Raw genomic sequence first — 23,359 nt, 5'->3', positions numbered from 1 at the left:
TTTACAGTCTTAAACATTTACATAATTCTTCAAAGTTTTTTTTTTTTTTCAGGATTATTCATAAATCTATTGTATTTTTCCCATTCATAATTATCCAAATTAGCCCGTCAAAATGATGATCGGTCTTATTTATACCGCTGAATTGATGATGAGCATGTCTTTTTATTCTTCTACTTTTATTCTTCTGCTTTGACAATTAGCCTTTATTTCCTACTGTAATATGCCTTTGTCTTCTCACGCGATGGGATTGTTTCATTTTGATGGCTTTATTATCTAGCATCTAGCAGTAAGACGGCGTTCTTTAAGTATGTAGATTGCTTCACGTTGTTGATGTCTCCACTCTTCCCCTTTCATGTTTTTTAAAGGCGCTCCTTACTCGTGGCAGACTTTATTTGCTGAGAAAATTGCCGCCTCCATCTTGTTGCCTCAGTCAGCGCTATCACGGGTCTAAATAAAACCCTTAATGGGGATTAATAGTAGTCATTGTCTCTTTATGATATTTAATCCGCCAAGTCGATGTCCTCTGTTTGATAGGCTTTTTCATCCAAGGTTTTTTTAAAGTTTTTTATTTTTTATTTATTTATTTATTTTTCTCCTCCATTGCTGCGTTGATTTGATTGTAATACAAAAGAGTAATGTTAGGTACCCTGTGGCTGTTTCACATGACCTGCCAGGTTTATCGTCTCACTCCAGTGAGGGTTTCCAGCGTCTGGTGACCATCAACTCTGCATCTGTGCTGCACCTAAAAACGATTCTGGGAAAGCACATTTGAGGATTTGTCCTGCTCGTAAAGATCAAATGGCCTAAGGCCTGCCCTTTGTTAGTCCAATTCTGGATTCATTACTTACAGTTGGTTTAGACTAAGGCCGCCTGCCTGGATCTGAACATAATCTCCAGTCTGAGGTTAGGGGCTGGGGGCTCCTCATCCTTGATAGGACTCCCTACCCCTTGTGCATGAAATCTTGATCTGAAAGTCTCTCTTAAGAACCAGAAGCTGGTAGGACATGGGTTCCCAAACATTTTGTGTTTTTCAAAATTTTCAGACGACCCTGTCCTGAAATCGAGCGACTCAACGTGGGGTCCCTACCCACAGTTTGGGAACCCCTGCTGAAGGGTTAATATGTTGAGAGGGGTAGAGAGGGGTAGAGAGGGGTAGAGAGGGGTAGAGAGAGGTAGAGAGAGGTAGAGAGAGGTAGAGAGAGGTAGAGAGAGGTAGAGAGAAAGCGAGAAAGCGAGAGAGCGACAGATCTGCCCTTGATTTCCCAGGTCCATTTCAATCAATGACTGCTGATTGTCCAGTTTGTGTGGGAGGATTTCAGGGATGGGGGTGGAACAGAGTGGATTAATAGGTGGGATTGTGTGTCTTGTGCCCTGCCCTTACACTGCAGGGAGTCATTAACCCAGGGAAGAGGTGATATGGGCATGTACCTGCTCCTACCTGCACTTAAATACTCACTGAGCACTTTATTAGGTATTTATTAGACTTATTATTTTTTACTTATTGGCCTTCTGCTCTCTCAGCGCTTTTTTGTCCAGAGAACTGCTGCTCACTAGATGTAACAAAGGTTCTCTGCTAACTCATGTCATTCCATGGTCAAAGTCACTTAGATCACATTTCATTACATTACATTACATTAATGGCATTTGGCAGACGCTCTCATCCAGAGCGACATACAGTTGATTAGAATAAGCAGGAGACAATCCTCCCCTGGAGCAATGCGGGGTTAAGGGCCTTGCTCAAGGGCCCAATGGCTGTGCGGGTCTTATTGTGGCTACACTGGGATTAGAACCACCGACCTTGCGTGTCCCAGTCACTTACCTTAACCACTACACTACAGGCCGCCCATTTCTTACACATTCTGACATTTGCTCAGAAAAATAGCTGAACCTCTTGACCATGTCTGCATGATTTTTTGCATTTAGTTGCTGCCACATGATTGGCTGATTCAATACTTGCATTAACAAGCTGGTGTACAGATCTACCTAATAAAGAGCTCATACCTGATCCTACCTGCTGCTATCTACTCATACCTGTTCCTGCCTGGTGCTACCTGTTCATAACTCCTTCTCCCTGCTCCTAGCCCCACGTGCTGGCTGCTCTGTCATAAACCTAGTGGAAGCTGTCCAGTTCTGACAGGTGAGGCGCTCACATTTTGGGAATGTCTAACTGTGAAGTCACATCATCCCGATTCAGAACAGGACTTTGAGACGGTGCTTAAGATCTTGATAGAAGACCACAATTAGTGAATTATTTGAATCGTAGTGGTGGGCTAAAACAAAAAAACCTGCACCCACTCTAGGCCTTTTTCGGATAAGATCGAAAGACTGCTTCTGAAGGTGCAGTTACCAGATGGTAGTTTGAGAGACTGTGGAGAACCGAACGGACGGTGGTCAAAGTGTGGTAGAAACCATTGTCATGGTCCTTCTCAGACCCAGGGGTTTGCAATTTAACCAGCAAGAGATATGAGAAATATACTGCTCACAAATCACTCCTCTTTTCTCATCCTGTAACCTAAGCTATGCATTTCCTTTCATTTCTATTCATATCTTCCCCTAAATGTTCATATTTTAAGTAACAATAAAGCTGTTTTTATTGACTTCAGCATTATGGTTTTTGTCGTGTAATAGAGTTGTTGTTTTGTTTTTTTTGCTTGACCTCAATCCGATAAACAGTAGGGCGTACTGTACCACTGCGTAATGAATTATTCATTGGTCTGTTTTATTCCAGATACAGCAAACACAGATATAATATTTACTGTGCTCTCCACTAGATGATGATGATGATGATGATGATGATGATGATGGTGATGGTGATGATGATGATGATAATACATTATATTTTGGTGTTTTTTCAGAGCCCTAGGTCACTTAACAAGATTAAAAGGAACAGTATGGCCGCAGGAGAGATGTTTAGGACTGTAATGCAGCAGAGTACACACTAAAATATAACGATGCACACAAACATACCACTGAGGGAGACTAACCGAAGCTATATTTCCCCAGAGAGTCACAAACGGCCAGAGTGGTTTGCGCGCGAGATACTTTAACTCCCAGAATCCCCCTGTCTACTGATGCCTTTTTCTCAGCCCCCGGTGGCTCGAGAACCCGTCGATACAGAGCGGCCATTTCAGCTTAAGAGTGTACACATTACTCAGGTCTGATTACTTAGATTTGGGACCGAGTTTGAAATATCCCTTGTGTCATAGTGGCATGGCTGACTATATGAATGTGTGTCAAACCCAGTTTATGTCCTATCATAGCTCTTAGTCCCCGTTCTTGTGTTTTGAAATGGTTTTGTAAAACGGAGGGGAAGGTCTTTGTTATTTTTTTCACAGAGACTATAACTAGAAAATGATGGATTTGATCGATGCACACTTACCGGCAATAACACACAGAAAGAATGCTGTTAAAATGGCACAATGGTCAGGTATTTCGTTAAATTGGTCAGCCAGAGTCATTGAGATGGGAGATTCAGTTCTTATTTGCAGACTTTACTGTACACAGGGGGGAGCGGAAGGCCTGTTGGAAACAATCCCCCATCACTGTCTGAATCAGGGGCATTCTCTTCCTCTCTCTTCACACACACACACTCTTCTCACACACACACACACACACACACACACACACACACACACACACACACACACACACACACACACACACATTCACTCATCCACACAGGCACACCTGCACACGTACACACACCCACACATGTACTCACTCACACACACACACACACACACACACACACACACACACACCCACACATGCACTCACTCACATACACACACACACACACACACACACACACCAGCACACAGGCACCAATATGAGTGGTTTCCAACAGGGAGGGAACATGAGTGCTAGGAGGAGGTAAAATGCTTGAGGTGGGGGAGGGGCACTAACACAGGCATTTTAATTCAGGAATACCCTGGTGTGTTTGGGAGCCTCGCTGCTCCAGTTCCTCACCTGTTCAGTCTGTATGTGTGTTAGGAGGTGTGCTCGTGTGCTTTGGTCTCTGTGTGTCTGTGTGTGTGCGTACAGTACGTGTGTATATGTATGTGAGCGCGTGCGTGTGTGTGTGTGCATCTGTCTGTGTGTCTGTGTGTCTGTGTGTCCGTGTGTCCGTGTGTCCGTGTGTCCGTGTGTCCGTATGTCCGTGTGTCCGTGTGTGTCCGTGTGTGTCCGTGTGTGTCCGTGTGTGTCCGTGTGTGTCCGTGCGTGTCCGTGCGTGTCCGTGCGTGTCCGTGCGTGTCCGTGCGTGTCCGTGCGTGTCCGTGTGTCCGTCTGTGTCTTCAGCTCCGATCGTAAACCCAAATCTTCCTCCTGCCGGGGCTCACCGTTTCCCTCTGATTGTTTTTTATGATCGGCTTTGAGCTTTGAGAAGAAAGCCCCGAGTGATTATATTTTTAGATTTATCGAGGCCCTTGTAAGTCCTGCTTTTTAAAACGCCCAGAGGAGTGTTTTTCACTCCCACTCTTCCCCCTGATCAGCCTCCAGGAGACCGAAGTCCTTCTGCTCCGGTGTGTTTCAACACAGCGCTTACCGCCACAGACCGATGCCCCAGCTTCTGCTCTCGCAGATCCAACGGCCTATTGGATCTTCCCATTCATTTCCCATTGAAGATATTTGGAGAAATACTATCATTTAAGCCTGTGGTGGTGTTGTTTAGATGTGGTTCATGGTCTAGTTTTCTTGTAAGTGGACAGGAATTCAGTCAAATGAAATCCTTGCAGTGTGCCGTGCATCTGCTGTGGTTCCTTGTGTTTGACAGACGCTGCTTTCGGTCTGTTTCTGCGTTTTATTCACAGTGCTGCAGTGGGTGTTCAAGGAGAACTGGATTTGTATCTGAGATGCTTTCAGCCATGTGGCTGTCAATCAATCAATCAATCAATCAATCAATGTGTATTTATGTAGTGCATTTTACTAAGGATTTGTCTGATTATGCTCCACAGTTTACCTTTACGTACCTCAAAGGGCTAGGAAGCTTTTGCGGAAGGTATCTTCATTATTGTTTCAGGTGGCTGGTTTATGCTCAAATCAAGGGTCCCTCCTAACATTGTCCAATCGAATACTGATCCTGAATGTTTTACCGGGAGTGGTCAGAGGCAGATGGGCTCCCCCTCTGGGCTTGGTTCTGCTCGAGGTTCCTTCTGGTTAGTCAGGGACTTTTCCCTTGCCCCTGTTGCCCTAGGCTTGCTCTGAGGGGGTCTCAGGCCTGGGCTATAGATACGGCGTTGAGAGGATAAATGCAGGGTAAACAAAGACAGAGCAGGTTCATGCCTCTCTATGTTTGAGAGAGGAGCCATGTTTCCCCATGATCTGTGGAGAAAATGTTTGCGTGTGAAGCTCTCCCTGCACTTGACTCCTCCCACTCTCGCTGGGGGACTGTGGGTGTGGCTACGGACTCTGCACCTCCCAGTCTGCTATCCTGCCGCACTGTTGCATAGCAACCAGCCTCTGAATGAAAGCTGTCTTGTCTTTTCTGAGTACTGGAGGCAGGGACAGGACTCTAATGAGAATGATGTGTTTGGTGAATAACGGCATCCGTGTGATACGCAGCCCGTAACCTTGGCCTCCAGCGTAGCAATATCTCAAGAGAAGGTTTTCTAGACTGCTGACGTGATGTCTGTAGTTAAGGTGATTAAATTGTCGGCCTTTGAGAAATATAGATACATTAGAAGCTTCTTTTTTTTTTAATGAACATTGGTGCTGGTTTCCTGTAATGCATGGTTCTTAGGTACTTCCTTTTTGCTGAGTTGCTTCAGCAAATATCCAGCTGTAATCATTGATAACAGGAAATTTGAATTCGATAATTTGTCATGTATACGAGTGTCCATCATGCGAATGAACAGTGATGTTGATTTCCAGGAAGCAGAGGTGTCACATGACCGTGAATGAATGTGCCAGACCAGCTAGGCGGTGCACTGATATACGGTGGCTGGGTCACAGGGCTTTACACTTGAACCTTTGTTTCTCTTGCTATGCTCATCTTCACAATGGCATCAACCTGAAAAAGGCCGTCTGCCCCTTTCTGATCAATAGCTGTAGCACCTGGCCCCCTCCGACTACACACACACACACACACACACACACACACACGTACTGTACATGCACACACACAATCACACACATACACACACGCACACACTCACACACACTCCTCTGTAATGAATTGAAAGCCTCACTCTCAAGCCCCATAGAATTGGATCCCAGACGACTGAACCCGACCCCCCCGTCCCCGCCCCCCGCCCCCCGCCCCCCGTCCCCTGCCCCCACTCAGAAGCCCTTGATGTGTCGGTGCACAGATTACTCTCAGTCCAAGGTCAGCGCTCCTCTCGTCCGGAGTTTCGGATGTCCATTATGGAGCAGAGCCTTGTGGAGGAGTGCATTAGCAGCCGGTCTGTCTACGGGGCTTCAGAGATGAAGAGAATAACCCTGGCTGCACAATGTTGAGACACAGAAAATGTGTACCTACCAGTGAGCACGTGATAGCTCCTGATGTCCTTTCTGCTAAGTAACGGTGAGGTTCAAGGCGGTCTCTGCAAGATTGGCTTCGTCCCTTAGCACTGGAACCACTGGTGTGGAAGGGCTGCTTCTGCATAATTTAAGAGGACAGTCCTCTCTCTCGTTTGCTTTTTGTCTCTTTCCCCACTCTTTTCTTTTGTTTTACCTTTCTCTCTTACTCTCTGTTTCTATCGCTGTCTCTTACTCCGCTCAGGAAACGCACTTCCACACTGTAGGCCCATTGTTCAAGAGGACACGCTATGGCTGATTCAGTTATCAGTTATCTGTTCAGTTAGTAATCGTCTGGCTCAGCAGATGACTTTGAACTCGCACGGTTCCACAACGCACCTCATTCAGGGACGGCAGGGGTTATGAGCTGAGCGACGCGTACACAATGAGAAACCAATCTCCCCTCAAGCCTCTGATGCCCATGTCACAGTGTGGGTCACCAGGTCTTGTTTATTTATCAATATTTTGTTAAATGTTGTTGTTCTAAATCCTCCTAGTGGCTCTGTTTATACTTGCGGCCTACGTGTGGTCTGAGGATTAACTACAGGGGGCTGGGGAGGGTCACAGCCCTCAGGTAAGGCCTGATCCTGGAGGCTTGGGCTGTCTGTGGATGCTGGGCCCTCTGTCTGGGGAAACGGTTTTTCCCACAGGGGACGAACACCTGCGTGCGCTCACTCTGCAAACGCCTTAAGAGTTCACTCTCTTAAGAAGTGGAGTCGGGCACTGATACCTTCATTTTCCCATGGTGTTTGCTTTCTAGTTAAAATGGATATTATGGATTATCTTGCTTAATCTGATTAAAATATGCAATGGCTTTTGGGGACTGGAAACATACAAACCAATGATGGAGACCGCATGTGTGTGTGTATTCATGCGTGCGTTTGAGTGTGTGTGTGTTCATGTGCGTACATGCGTGTAAGTGCATGTGTGTGTGTGTGTGTGTGTGTGTGTGTGTGTGCGCGCACCCGCTTCTGTGTTTGCGTGTTTGTTTGTGTGGTTGCGTGTGTGTACATGCATGTAAGTGCATGTGTGTTTGTGTGGTTGCGTGTGTGTGCGCGTGCATGTGTACGTTCCCTCCTGCTTGTCACACAGTGACCAGTGGATAAGGCCTAAGGTGAACAGCTTGCTTCCTGGTAAGCAGGATTAGGCTGGTGGCCAATGGGTGGGGGTGGGGGGGTGGGGGGGTACGCTCATACAGTATGGCTTCTGTGGTGCCAGGCTGTTCAGCTCCACCCAGCTACATGATGGAGGCAATTATGGGAGCAGAGATTTATAATAGGAATATTTATTTCTGTCTGATGTATAATTTTAGAGTGTACACTGTATATAATGTTAGTGCATATGTGGACATGTATAGGCCATGTGAAGACCAGGGCGAATGGCTTTTAAGGAGTGGCAATTTTGGATGTTACTTTTGAAAAAACCTGTGTATACGTGCGCAATACGACGCATTTTGTATAATGCTGTATCTCTGCATCGTCAGTCAGTGTAATTTTGAGCCAGTTCTAACAGCGGCGAGACGCCGCTCCTGTTTTTACACTGCCGCTGGGCCTGTTGCTCTGAGAATTCCACGGTCCCACGGTCTTCTTTTGTGGAACGATCTTCTTCTCGGAAGAACGGTTTCCCACGCATTGCCTCTTAAAGGAATCACGGTCAGCTTGACTCGGTCCGTTTCGCCACGGGAACGGGAAGCTGCCCCGTTCGCTTCGGACTCCGTGTCTCCCAGCTCGGGCGGGGTCTCTCTCGCGTTCTCGACCAGGTCGAGGTTTTCGGTCGGCGGTGGGAGGGGGGGGGTCAGCGCGGGGGGCCGTAAATCCCGGGAGCGGAGGATGGTGGAAGCAGTAAATTTGGTGCGGGGCCGGGGCTGCTCGGAGAGGCTGGTGAGCCCCGTCGTAAATCGCGCCCTTCTTCCGCGGCAGACGCACAACCCCGGAATAACAATGAGCCCAGCCTTCCACATGATCCACCGACTCCTCAGACAAAGGGGATGATGGGCGATGAAGCCTTCTTGGAGAAGAAACGTTCCTGCTGTTCTCAGTGTTCAAACCTGTGTCCTTACCGGAGGATAACGCAACATGTCTGCCTCTGAATTCAAATCAGACCCGAATCCAATCGCTATGGGGCTATAGCTTTCATTTTGAACAACGAGTGCTTGAAGCTCAAACAAGTGTTTGATTTTATTTTATTGTTTTTCACCTGCTGAAAAATGCTGGGAAATCCAGACAATCTCTGAGCATTTTCCTTTGTTTTAAATATACTTTCGTCTTACTGTCTCTGCTCAACCTAGGGGGGGAAGCTGTCACTTATCAGAGTGGTTTCTAAGATAAAGTGCTTGAATACTAGTGGAGGTGAACAGAGAATGATGTAAGCAGAAAGAAATGTATTTCATTTAGAAGCTTTCACTCAGATAACACTAAAATCCATTACAGTTAGCTGTATGTTACAGCCACCAAGCCTTTCTGCAGTAAGTGTAAACTCAGCTACAATACAGTGGCTGCACACCTACCTGTATATCCCGAGAGAGATATATTCTGTGGTGATCTGGATGCATGGCTGGCTCCATTGATATATAGGCTACACTTCGCACAATAGCGCCTCTTTCTCCCTTCTAAACCGCTGTGGCAGATGTAACATCACGGCACAGTTTGTTCATTCTGACCATGGCTTGCTCGTCATGGTCAGAAGCCAAACTGACATGTTCAGCTGTCCTTTTAGCAAGAGGAAGCGTGAAGCCTGGCTGGTTTTAACTGAGCTGGGTGAGAGAGGAATTGGCCTTCTTGCTGTGACAGAACGGAATGCTTTTTAGTCGGCGGCTAATATCGCTGCAATTGTTAGCATCGATGAGCGAATTCGATGGGTCTTGTGTCATTAGATTGTAGTAGCTATACCCTGAGACTGAGGGCGAGATATTGGTGCGTGACATTCTGGGAAATGGCACATGGGTTGCGTTATGTGGGCGGATGCAACCAGTTTTGGGGAATTTGAGCAATAACAAGAGGAGTCCCTTCTTTCCAAAGTCGTGTAGGGGAAATGTTGATGGCCACTATTCAGTGAGTATTTGTCCTAACCTTAGAATGGAATGCAAGTTTGTATTCTTATCATGTTACTGATTGGACTACAAATGAATGAAGATTCCTGCAAAAGCTCAGAACAAACAGTTACTGGGGTACAATTTCTTAAACATCTGATTAGTAAGTACAGTATTGTGCTAATCAAATGTTGAATTGAAGATCGTTGTTCTACTCCATTTCTGGTGACTGAATGCCAGGTGAATTCTCTGAGCTAGTTTCACAGACACGAATTAACACGATTCCTCGACTAAATTGAGTTTTGTATGGAGAATCTTTATTCAACATTGAGTCTAGGGCTAGGCCTAATTCGTGTCTGTGAAATGGGCCAATATGTACTAAAAGCCACACCACACTGTATGAGTATCCTACACACAACCAGTATTTAGTTTATTTTGACATTTTACACTTTTTTTTTTCTGTTATGGAACCAAAGCTTCCTAAACACATTTAAAGATAATGCATAATTGTCACAGTATGTAGAGTAGCCAGATCGCATGGTGGCACGGTATGATAGATTGTAGAGACGTAAATCTCCCAGAGGAAATCAGATTCTGTGAATATGTGTGACCATGGAAAAAATGAAGCTTATTGTGAGCCTTTTGGGTGGCAATGTGTCAAAAAGCATTAGTAATTACTTTCAAGGTGGTGCATTTGTCTCATTTGTAATTGCTTCCATTGGATTATCAGGGGAATAATATATACTCAGTCTGTTAATGTCAGAGCCATCGGTTCAGTTCATTAAGCAGTCTGATCACTGTAGCCAGCGATTTAGCCCCATGTTCATTAACATTTAACCAGCATTTACATAATGGTGAGCTGCCAGGGCCCTGATTATGGACGAATGATTAAGAAAAGATGCAGAAGACGCCTTCTCCCGGTGAGTGAGCCAAGCGGTGCCCTGATCTGGCCGTTACAGATTACCCTGCTCCATGGTTTATGTCCCCACAGCTCTTCTGTGACGGTAAAGGAGGGAAAGATGAGATGGTGGCTTGTTCTTTTCTTTAACACAGGGTTTTACAGCAAAATGGTCCACTGTATGTAGCCTGATATTGAAGCCAAAATCAGATGCAGTTCATCCTGAACATTCTTGCCACTTCAGTTCCTTAGTTTCTCTGTTGATTTGCGATCTGAAATGTAACATTATGCTTTTATGAAAAAAAAAAAAAAAAAGAAAGAAGAAAGCTTCAGTCTCAAGGTTTTTGTCAGGTTATTCATGAACAGATTGTACAATTAGCATTAAATACAGTTCACGCACATCTACAGTTCTGTGTACAGCACAGCTAGAAAATAGCACTACGTTTAATTTTCAGGACTTCAAAGAATGACTGGAGGCAAGCCTGGCTTGGCTGCTGTCTTTCACTGTGTCTACAGACCTGAATGCAAATTCACAAGACTTACCCCCAAAAGTTGATATTTGAAGACAAAGATAGAAGTCGCTAATTTCCTGCATGTTTCTAGCATTTATACACATTAGTATGATCAAGGTTGCCATGTTTTTGTTTGTTTATATAAATTTCCCAGGAAAATACTAATTAAGGATGACCCCCCTGTGTGTTAGCATGCTACAGTATACTGTAGGAGAACACTAGCTACTGCACGTTCCTTAGCGTGGACAGTATGCTTATGGTGTGAGTTATATTTCCTGATTAAACATGGGAGTGTTGGACTGACCATCCCCTTTCTCCTGACCTCCTGCCTTCAGAGAATTGTGGTGATTTCAGCTACATGGTGCTGTGTGGTGCTATCAGCTACATGGTGCTGTGTGGTGCTATCAGCTATATGGTGCTGTGTGGTTCTATCAGCTACGTGGTGCTGTGTGGTTCTATCAGCTACGTGGTGCTGTGTGGTTCTATCAGCTACGTGGTGCTGTGTGGTTCTATCAGCTACGTGGTGCTGTGTGGTGCTATCAGCTACGTGGTGCTGTGTGGTTCTGTCCGCTATATGGTGTGCTGTTAATGACTGCTGTTCAGAGGTGGCTGCCTAATCACGGCGATGGAGAGGCAACAGGAAGTGGGTCACCTCCTCTGCAGGTGCCGTTTGCTGGGGATAATTGGCTGGGAAAGCACCGCTGGGTGGAGGAGTGGCTCCTCTCCCGCGGACGGCGCGTCCGCACGGAGCTGTCCGCCCCCAGACTCGCGGAGCAATATCCAAAATTGGACCTCCTATTAAAAACCATTTGTCGTAGCTGTCTGGTCTACGCGCAGCCTCTCCTTGCTTGCTTTGTCTTGGAAGCGCTATTTTTCATTAGTTTTGTGCATTCTGCTTCACAGAGTCATGTTATTACGCTGAGGATAATTCTTATCATTGACACCATGGCATTTAACTGTAAAAATCATCAGTTCTGAAATATAATATTGCATGAGCGTTACTTATAAATTCCCGTCTAACTGCACAATACTCTGGTTCTGGACTGAACATTAGCTGATCCTCATGCAATAATTTTGGCAGTTTACGTCAACCAACTGGTTAGATACTATACGTAGATCAGGGCTGTCCAGCCTTGTTCCTGGAGATCTACTGTCCTGAAGGTTTTCACCCCAACCCTAACTAAGCTCTCCTCATTCAACAGCTGCAGATCTCGTTCAGCTTCTAATTAGGAGAATCAGGTATGGTATGTAAATTAGGGTTGAAACTAAATTCTACAGGAGCGTTGATATCATCTATAGCAGGGTTACTATAGATGCTAATCTTACCGTAATAATATAATAATTCTGATAGCTGCCACCCTTCAATAATTTACATGAAAATTAATTGGTTAACAGTGATAAGACTCTGATAACTAATTAGGCAGCGAGGTGAGTTGTAATGTCTACACAAGCAATGACCTACAAGGACCACTCTGACAAACTGAAAAGGTCATACGCATATAGGTACAAGCTTTGGAAACCCTTTGATGATGATGTTTTACATTGAGAACAATGAGGAAGCAGGACGAATGTGTATTCCATAATATAAGGATGTTATTTATCAAACGATTGTGTCATTGACAATCATTTAAATTTATGTTGACTGGCTGTGAGTTATTGGAACTTGTGTATATTTGTTCTCTGTTGCCCAGCGTTGTGTAATCTATGCAGATCTACACGGGATAGCACCTCTTAAACCGTGTATACTGCAGTTGCAGACGAAATGTCCAAATCGTAAAAGAAATCTTTTGTCGTGAGCCGAAATCGGCCATCTTGGATCTCTCAGTGTGACATACTCACAGATGGCTGATTCCGTGAATCAGTCGCCTCTGACAGAAGACTGGCAGTGCCGAAATCATGCAATGTGACAGATGCTACTACCACAGACAATGGACATCTAACGAACAACCAATAGAAGCGTCGTAATACCATATATGACTTACTGTAAACGATACACGTAGCACTCTAACCACATTGTTTTAACATTAGTGTGACCTTTGATACTAAAATATTACTTGCATATGGATAAAGTAGACCGGTTAAAATGGTATTGCTACCGCTCTCAAACCATTCTGCATAAATAAATTGTTGAGACGCCCGTCAGTAACAGTGTAGCTAATATCCAAAAGGAAAACGAGAAACGACACTGTTGAGAATTACTAATGACTTTTTCTGGGCAAAAAACGGCAAGATTAGTCCACAGCGTTTTTGCTCCACTATCCTCAAATTATGTATGTGGAGGTCAGATGACATAACCACAGTAATCGTAGGATGGAATCTCTGCTGTTATTGTAGTATTCTTGGATCTTATCGCACATTGTGACAGCAATGAAAGGACGGGATATTGTTGGGGCTACATCGCACTGTTGACACGGTAACAGCTTTTCTTTTGCTGATATGTGAGAGATGCTTATGACAACCATAATCAGATAGACATGGCCTGTCAGTAATGAATTTTGTGCATTTCGTGTTAGTCAGTTGGAAAGGTTGAGAGAGCATGGTTGTAGATTCAATCTCACGCACTCGCCGGTTAAGAGACCCCGCCCCACTGTATGGTGGTAGTGTGTGTGTGTACTACGGGAGGTTTGTCCAATTTGGAACGGGACCTCCCCCTCCCCCTCCGTCCTGTGTGAACTCACTCATGGCAGAAGCTCTCCAGACTGTGTACCTCGACCCGCTGGCAGATTATTCCTGGGATGAAAGCAATTTGTCACAGTGTCAGACGTTTCCCCGGCCCTTGACCACCGGGGGTGTACTGGGGGCAGGGTAATGAAATGGACCGGCTCTCTCTCTCTCTCTCTCTCTCTCTCTCTAACACACATTAGCGATGTCCTCAGAGTACGGTTTGTCTCAGGGGTGTACGTCCGTGGGGACTGCATCTGTAGGTTCGCCTTTCTGTTTCAGGCATCGCCTTTACTTGCCGAATTTCATTTGGTCCCAGAACTACTTGGCAGTTTCCTGCACAATGCAGACTTCCAGCGGAGCAAAGGCACCTTTGGAACTTGAATCACTATTGGAAATACTCTCCAGTCAGGGAGCTTGGCCGTGTGTTTTGGTTCTGCCGAGTTGGAAGCTGATGGAAACCGCCTCCTTGTTGTCACGATGATGCCCAGCATCTCTCCTGGAGCCACCCTCCTGTAACCTAGCAACGCTCCACCTTGTAACACCTCCGCTCATTGGCTGGCCAGTCCTTGGCCCCTGCGAGTGGGCCTCAGACCCCTGCTCTGGGTTTGTTCACGTCTGTACAAAATAAGTCTCAGGTGACCCAGTGCTGCAGGGCATAACATCCTCTTGGGTGTGATGTCACCATAACTGGCTCTGTTCGCAGTGATGTCACTGACTGTTGAGGCTAACCTTGGTTCAAGGTCAAAGGTGCCCAAGGAGTCTCATCCTGAATGACTCCATACAATAAAATATTAACATACTAAATAGCTAGAGAGTTAATTTTTGTATCTTTGTGTGTATCAGCATGTATACATACTGTATATTGGTGACAATCTACTAAGGTGTTATAAAGGGTAACACAGATGTGAAAATATACAACTTTTTATTCTAACATCAAACTAGTGCTGCATAGAAGTTTACCTAAATGACTACAATAATCAATACTATAAAAGATAGTTAAATGTTCTCCTTTAAAAAAAATAAAATAAATTGACCTTCTCACTCCAGATTTCTTCCCTTATGATAATAGAATAATCCATTCTAATAATAATCTGTTCTAACGCGCAAATGACAGTTGGGTCAGATCCTGAATCGAAAACCAAACCAACTAAACGGAGCTTGCTCTCTGGCTGTGGTATCAGTGTTTATTCACTTTCTTTTAACTTGATAGCTATATCTACATAGTCTCACGGCGTTCCGGTTTATTTTAAGCCACTTGGCTTATTTATTAATTATCATATTCAGTATCTGTGTTTCGGGAAGAAAGCTGGACTACAGTAATGTGGATGCACATACTCACGCACAAGGGCTATTTTTTTTTTTATAAAGATATTTTTTAGGCCTTTATTGGACAGTATATAGTATAGAGAGACAGGAAGAATGGGAGTGAGAGAGAGGGGAAGACATGCGACAAATGTCGGACGGTCGGATTCGAACCGCCGACGTCGCGGCTCGTAATGAGCATGCGGTCAGTGCTCTACAGGCTGCGCCACCGAGACACCCACAAGGGCTATTTTCAATATAATTTCTTATTTATAGGATATAGTTCTCGATGTTTATAAGCAGCTGTGGATACATACTTCAAGACAAAGTGATTGGTATTGTCAGTGGAAATCATCGGAAAGGTATACAAGCAGTTTCATGGTTGGTACCCCAGCATGTGACGTCAAGATATTAAATGCCAAAACCATTTTGTTTTTTTATCGACCGGTTATCTTTATTACGTAAAATTGTCTTTATTGTCTCTTGGGTAAATACATTTCAAAATACCACCATCAGTTCATGAATTTCTCTAAAAAATACCAATTAAAAGGGCCACTTCCTAATGGCCTATGAATATTTCACCTTAGCTGATTGTCACCTATATGCATGAAATTCACATGCACGTTTCCCTCTGAAATGAGAAACATTACCTCTGACCATATGAAGGTGAAACCAATTGAAAATGTCCCGTTTCAAGTCAATCACAGGGGGATTCCTTCACCTGCCAAATCCGTGGAACTGAATCCGGTTGGAGATGAAAAGGCAGCTCTCGAAAGATGTCTTGGGCTATCTACAGCGGGCTGGTCCTCTGGCATCAAAGGAGGGATTAGCACGCAGCGTTAGAATCCTCCCTCTCAGGTTTGAATTGTCTCGGATTTGGCAGCAGCAGATATAGTCACAAAATGTCCACTCAACCAGTCTGGTTGAAATTTGAAATCCCATCTTTCATAATTGAATGAAATAATATTGTCTAAACTAATTTTGAAGATGGTATGATTTTCATTTTGGACTGATGCAATTTTAATGCTAATTGAATTTCAGTTCATTATGATTTCCCTATGGCCACGTTTAGATTTGTCCGTAAAGCCCAGCCCACCTGAGGAGAATGTTCATTGATGTGAACGGCGTTACCGGCTTATGCGTTTATTCTTCAACGCTTTGAAAATGTCATGTGGTTCTGGACCATACAGTTATACAAACACATTACATACAGTGATTATTGAACATTATTCATTCTGAGAGATGGACATTTAAGTATCACAACTGAAATTATTGTAGCTCGTTCAAAATGCTTTTTCTTGGCACAAATGATGATTTGTTGCTGTATAGCGTTATTAGTATGGCCCCCAGGCTGTGCCAAATTGTGTTTTTTTTCCACTGCCGATTTGCTTTAAATTGTTGCAATTTTCTTTCAAGGCAATGCTCTATGAAGACGTAAGCAAAAGGTTACTACGTCTTGGATACTGACAAGCATTGCGACCATTTTGTCTTTCTCTTCCCTGATATTGGGTGCATATGTTTATTATTATAATGACAGCAGCGTAGTCAGCATTCCATATTTATATCAGAGCAGATGTGCTTTATTAAAATAGTATAAGCCAGGGTGTCCTGATTTGTGTGATGGGTCAAATATGATGCATCTGCAGCTTTGGTTTGTCTGTGAAGCCTCTGTAGTTTCCCGGTGAATGAACAGGCACTTTAAAAAACAATTAATTCTATTAAAAATTACTGTGATTAGTATTTCACATTGAGTGATTCACATTTTTAAAAACTAGAATTTATTTTTCATATTTTAAAAACTGTATGTTTTGGTCTTATCAACATTATACTCAGGTCTAGGTGTATCAATTTACATATTCACATTTTCTTTTTCAATTCACATTGCAGTTTTTGTGGAAATTCCCCAGTGCTGGACAGAGCTAACAGTTAATGAAGGGGGTTCATTGCTGGAACGTAGTTAATAGTAATTAACAGAAACTGTAAAAAGAGATAGTAATGGACTGATAATGTAGCAGAGAGATGGAGTGAGAGAGAGTAACACGGGCAAACCCCCAGAGTGTAAAAGTCAATTATGTTCTCCCGAATTCCAGCGCATTCTAACTGATTTTATAATCAGTTGCTAGGTAACCCATACCCATCGTAGCTGGAAGATACAATGGGTATGGTGGGGAGGAGGAATCTTCGGGTCACTAGAAATAGCAATAATGAAATAAAAATCCTAATAATGCTGCGATGTGTCTGGAAGGCTTTCTCCCACATTCCTTCTGCTTGGTGTCTGTGACTTTTAATTTACAATGAGGCCTAACGAGCTAATCGCTGGACTGAGGGCCACATTACCACAAGGCCTGTAGCCATGGAGGGCAGCCTGTAGCGTAGTGGTTAAGGTACATGACTGGGACCCGCAAGGTCGGTGGTTCGATCCCCGGTGTAGCCACAATAAGATCCACACGGCCGTTGGGCCCTTGAGCAAGGCCCTTAACCCTGCATTGCTCCAGGGGAGGACTGTCTCCTGCTTAGTCTAATCAACTGTAAGTTGCTCTGGATAAAAGCGTCTGCCAAAATGCCCTTAATGTAATGTAATGTAATGTAATGCCTGTCCTTTGTTTTCTGTTAGTGGGAGCTACTACAGGGGGTTCTGAAGAGTGAAAATCCATGTGATGTTTTCAGGGTTGCACCGTTTGTTGTTCTCATTAATGTGGCAATGTGTTTGAAATGGCTTGTAATGGGGCGGTACTTTTTTGTAACAGATTGGATGGTTTGTGTCTGCATACATCGCCTGCATGGCTGGGTACGTGAGCGTTCTGTGAAAACAATTACTGAGCTGTGCCCTGAAGGTGAGTCTGTGCACCTGTTATCTGTGTCAGTTTCCGGCAAACAAAAAAAACAAATGAAGTGCTGAAGGCAAACTAAGCCACATTTGCAGATGAAGGAGCCATTTTGCATTTGAATTTACATTGGTTTATTGCAGAACTCTTATTGTGTTTTTTATTTCCAGGAATGAAAATGTTCAGGAGGGGGAAGTATGTTCGTATATTACAGTGATCAATCCAGAAATGTGGTTTCGTATTCGAATATTATTAGATAAATATGTCAGCCTAAAATGAGGGGGGGGCGGGGGGGTCAAAGGTTTTCTCAGTACCTGGCCCTCAGTCAAGTGAAATCATTGAGCTCCGGGGTTGCCGCAGCAACCGGCTGGCCTATGGCTGAGTGTTTACAGTTGAGGGACAGCACTGTGGGTGTACCCCGCAGGACACGCTGTGGGGCTGGAGTCTGACCCGCCCACGTCTGGATCCTGAAGCCAGGGCCAATGAACAGCCTGCCAATGTCCTATTTTCAATTAATTTTTAAAATCATTGTCTGCTGAAAATCCTTTTTTATTTATTTTTTTTATTTTTTTACCGTTGAGAAATTAGAGCCTATGCTACACTTTTTTTGATAATGTAACAAAGTACACAAGGACGGTGAGTGGCGGTACCATTGCTGCTGTCACTCAAAACGCTGTGCGTATCATTTGTTCGTTTCATGTCCATTTCAGTTCAGTTTCCAAAACCGCATTTGTCGTGTCGCTTTTTATATCTGCATAAAATGAAATTGTGATTGGCGGCCTTGCCAGTGACTCTTGTGCTGTTACTCATCCGGTTTGACACTGCATGGTGACGGATTATTCAGCGGCCATGTTGACTGATCGTGTGCAGGTTCCTCTGCCTCAGCAGCACTGTGGAAAATTTCAGTTGAATCATGCAATCTTTCTGCACTTACATTCGATTTCGGATTCCACAGATGTTTTAAATCCTTCCTTTATTTTTACATTTCGCATTGTCTATTATTATTTTGCTGATCTGTTATCCCAATGTCAGTATAAAAACTGTTTCTGATACTGACTATATGCGGAAAATTATATTTGGTAGTGCTGCTGCAACTTGAGCCCTCAATAACCGAGATGGTGGTAGTAACTCGTTGCTAATCCAGAACACAATGTATGGTAGCCTTTATGAACGGTCCTTATCAATCCAGTTTTAATTTCCGTACCATTTCTCAGCCTTGTACAGAGAAGTAGCGAGGCCCCAGACGTGAAGTGTGTTTTCCGCGCTCAACGTTGGACTGGAATTGAGATGGACGTTGAGGTGCCAGTCTCTTTAGTCATAGCCAGTGTATTAGTGCTGCCCTGCTGGGAGTCTGTCAGATCCCCCCGCACCTTCGGCCCCTTGCCTTGAGGGCAGATTGGTAGTGACAGATTCTGTGGTGGAAGAAAGGGGGGGAAATGGATGGGGCTGGTGCCAGTTTGCCCCCTCCTCCTGCCCCTCCTCCTGCCCCTCCACCCTCTCCCCCCACACCTCCCCCCCTCTCCTCTTGCTGTGCCCCGGTTCTCTTGCAGAGTGTGTGACCCCCCCCCCCCGGCTCCTGGCTCCTGGCCCTGTCTTTAATTTGGCAAACCGTGCCTCTCCCAAACCGTGCGCTCCCAGGATAACGGACCCGGCACGGCCCGGAGCGGCGATGTTCTGCTGGGCTGATTGACATTGACGAGGCACGGTGACACGGCTGTCACGTCCCGGGTGTAGAGGGGTTCGGGGTTCTTCCCACATTCTACAGTCGTGGTAACAAAAGGAGCATATCGAGGGTTTGGTCCGCAAAGGGGCATAAGTGACATTTTTGGTCATATATAAAAATCACATCATAAAAAGAATGCTCTTGCTGAGATCTCTCTAGTGACCAAAGATAGGATTTGCCATCCCTAAGTGCGTTAAAATGAAGGGTAAAAACCTAAAGACTCAACCAAAAAAGCTTGGGTCATTCAAACATTGGTTTTACACCCCTTGTGCTCCAAACCCTCGGTGTGGAAATCCAAGTCATTAGATTTCTGGCCGGTCGAAACTGAATTCATTTTATGTTATGAGATGTTTCTTAGCAAATGGAGGTTGCCGCCGCCACCTTTGTAACCCTATTACATTTGAAACAAAAGAGGTCTACCATCATTTTTATTTTTCTCCTGTTTTTATAAGCACCCACACCCTAAAGCAAAAGTATCATGGGTTGCTCACCTGTAACTTGAACTGGATATTAACCTTGATTGTCTAGGCCGGGGTTGCACAACGAACAGGGTCACCCAGTTAATTTCTCAAGGTCTCAAACACTAACTACGAACTTGCATATACATAATTGCTTAGGCTGAAGAGTGTGGCTGTATAAAGAAAGTGTCTGGTCTCACCACACCAGAAGTGGAACAGCTCAGTCTTCCTTCTATATAGCGACCAGTTCCTTGTATTTCGTTTCATTCTAAATGCAACAGGCATCACGGCGTGTTTTGTGCGTGTGACAGTCCTCTTTTTGGCAAGCCATCCTTTGTCTTAGTAAATTCTCCCACATCCAAGCACCCACTATAAAATCGCCTCACCCGATTCGACCACACCCAGGTCATGTCTACCCATTGCCACTAAAGATAGATGTAATATAATGCAATAAATATAATTTGAAATCATAACTAACAGATGAAAAAAAAAAAAAAAAAAATGACAATAAAGCTGGACAATCATATCTACTGACTAACTTGGTCATAACACTAGACCTCAAGCCTCAAGCCTCATGTGTGAGACTCGCACAATGACGACCAATCTCTCTGAAATGGCCAGTCCCCTAAACCCTCCATTTTGTTGAACATGTGTTTTGCAGTGGTTTAAATGCCACGCAGACGGTATGTTCTTTAAGAAATATAAATTTATTTATGCGGTCAACAATTAATCTCTGGAAGTGTCGCTGGGATTTCTATGGAATGTACCAAGCTGGTCAGCTTGCGGATGTCATGTCATCCATCAGTAGTCACAGTGTACTCTCTGAGCAACATGGCTCAGGCAGTAAGAGCAGTCGTCTCATTGGCTCAGGCAGTAAGACCAGTCGTCTGGCAGTTGGAGGGTTTCCGGTCGGATCCCCCCGCCCGGGCTGTGTCGAAGTGTCCCTGAGCAAGACACTTAACCCCCAAATGCTCCTGACAAGCTGGTCGGTGCCTTGCATGGCAGCCAATCGCCGTCGGTGTGTGAGTGTGTGTATGAATGGGTGAATGAGAAGCATAAATTGTACAGCGCTTTGGATAAAGGCGCTATATAAATTTACCATTTAAAAATGAACTGGGATAAGGCGGGAGAGAGAATATCTCCTGGAAAGGAATGCTACCTTCACCGGTTTTGCCAGCATCTGGAACAACCAAGTATCACTTTGATTGTCTTTATGGGTAAAGTTGGCACTGTGTTGAATTGGATTGACCTGTCTACACGGTTTCTTACATGGCCACGTCTGAGCTGAAGGAGATTCAGACTTTAGGGGAGCTCACAGACTTTCTAGTTCCTAAAACTGAAGGGTGTGAATAATTGGGCTAAAATAACATTTGATTTGAGACTTAAAAAAAATACTTTTCCTACCCATCAAGTTTACTGAGACAAAAGAAGTCCAACAGTGAGGAGGGAACAAACACGTTTTCTGGCACTCCCTAAATTTGGCAGTGTCCTGGAGGAGAGACTGGCCCTATTGAGTGTCTTTGGCCCCCAGACGTGCCCCTCTGCCAGAGAAGTCCCGCTGGCGAGACTATTGATGCTGGTGACAGCCGATATTGCTCAGCTGGAGACGATGCAAGTGTGGCAAGTGTTTCATCGCTGTTTGGTTTAAGGGCACTGACCTCTGAACTGGCTGGTCAACTCCAACTAAAGTAGGAGTATGTGTCCAAGAACTTCAGATAAACTGCTAAGTGTACCTGGTTTTTTTTTTTTTTTTTTGGTTATGCTTCTTCTACACGGGAAAGAAGCCCTGTGAGTTTGTGTATAGTATATACTCAAAGCTGTGGGGTTTTACTTGCGTGCCGATTCAACCGCCTTTCACAACTGTGAATACATGTACCTACTCTGTTTTCCACACTCAGTATATTCGTGTGCAATATGCAAATTTTGTTATTGAGTTATTGAAGACACAGTTTAGATTGCCTTTATTGTATTTATTTATGTACTTAGTGAATGGAACATATTTTTCTAAATTGTTCATTCCTAATCTGACTAACATGGTGTGAAGAAAGAAGCTGTGTGTTTACCTGCCGATGGATTATTCAGACCATTGGCGCGCTTTTTAATCGAGGAGAACGATTGAAAACAGGTCAATAATCAGTTTAAGGGGAGGTTGTCGTCCTCCGTGTTTGTTGAACAGACGGGTCACCCAGAAAGTGCTGCGGTGCCTTGTTCAGTCCGGCGTCATTCCGCGTCGTCACGGCGACACGTACGTGTCTGCTGAGGCGGCCTGCATCCCGGGGGCTGCCTGCGCTGTCGTTGTTATGTCTTTATATTCCCGCCATCTGTATTCCACAGCCATCGGCTTACAGCGCTGTGTGATCTCCCTATCACATACAGGCAGCAGTCTTACTGTATACCTCCGCACTCACTATGAAGCGCATGTGTTCGTACCCAGCTGACGTGTAATCTTCCCCCATCATTGGCATTTGGCAGACGCTCTTATCCAGAGCGACGTACAGTTGATTAGACTAAGCAGGAGACAGTCCTCCCCTGGAGCAATGCCGGGTTAAGGGCCTTGCTCAAGGGCCCAACGGCTGTGCGGATCTTATTGTGGCTACACCGAACCACCGACCTTGCGTGTCCCAGTCATTTACCTTAACCACTACGCTACGGGCTGCCCGTTGTTGCTGGAATGTTTATTCAGTATTCTCACAGTGCTGCTGCATGGCAGCAACGTTGCCTGAACGCTTTGTGTTCGCTGGGTGAGTACTGATGCAGTGGAACATTTAAGCGCACCTCCTCCATGGTGTTCACGCGCAAACTCTGCAAACCGCCCAAACCTGGAACGCCCGTTCCATTCACAGGGCCAGTGACACAGTTAAGCACACCATCTGCGCACAGGTAATTGAGTTGGCAGATTACGGCGGGGCATTCAGAGGACCGCGCGGAAGCCAGGACTGAAGCCTTGAGGGGTTGTTTTGTTGTAAAGAGGGCTTTACAATGTCTGGGCATTTTCCCATTTCGCGACGATGGCAACGTTGCTCCGCTTGTTCGGGGGTTGCCAGTGAGAGTGGTTTGTAGTTGAGCAAGCTTTGTTCCGGGGTTACAGTGGTACTGAGTTCTGGAGCATTCCGCTGGGTTGGTACCGTCCAGCCTCTTGTCCAACAACTCGAGGAAAGAAGGAGATATGTTGCAAAACCAGCTGTTTAGTGCTTGATGGCTATATTACCTAATGGGGTTTTATGCTACAGAAGATATTACATTACATTATTGGCATTTGGCAGATGCTCTTATCCAGGGCGACGTACAGTTGATTAGACTAAGCAGGAGACAATCCTCCCCTGGAGCAGTGCAGGGTTAAGGGCCTTGCTCAAGGGCCAAATGGCTGTGCGGATCTTATTGTGGCTACACTGGGATTAGAACCACCGACCTTGCGGGTCCCAGTACCTTAACC

At 44.9% G+C, this 23,359-nt stretch overlaps 1 protein-coding gene across 2 annotated transcripts in view; it reads left to right on the top strand.

Annotated features, from left to right (window-relative positions):
- LOC133135231 (serine/threonine-protein phosphatase 2A 55 kDa regulatory subunit B gamma isoform) overlaps positions 1-23,359 on the top strand; it is a 105,123-nt gene that overhangs the window by 3,555 nt on the left and 78,209 nt on the right. The gene's annotated exons all lie outside the window — the stretch shown is intronic.

The sequence above is a fragment of the Conger conger genome, chromosome 8 (assembly GCF_963514075.1).
Source record: "Conger conger chromosome 8, fConCon1.1, whole genome shotgun sequence".
Lineage (NCBI taxonomy): Eukaryota > Metazoa > Chordata > Actinopteri > Anguilliformes > Congridae > Conger > Conger conger.
Note: the sequence above shows the minus strand (reverse complement) of the source record. Positions and strands in the feature narration are given on the sequence as shown.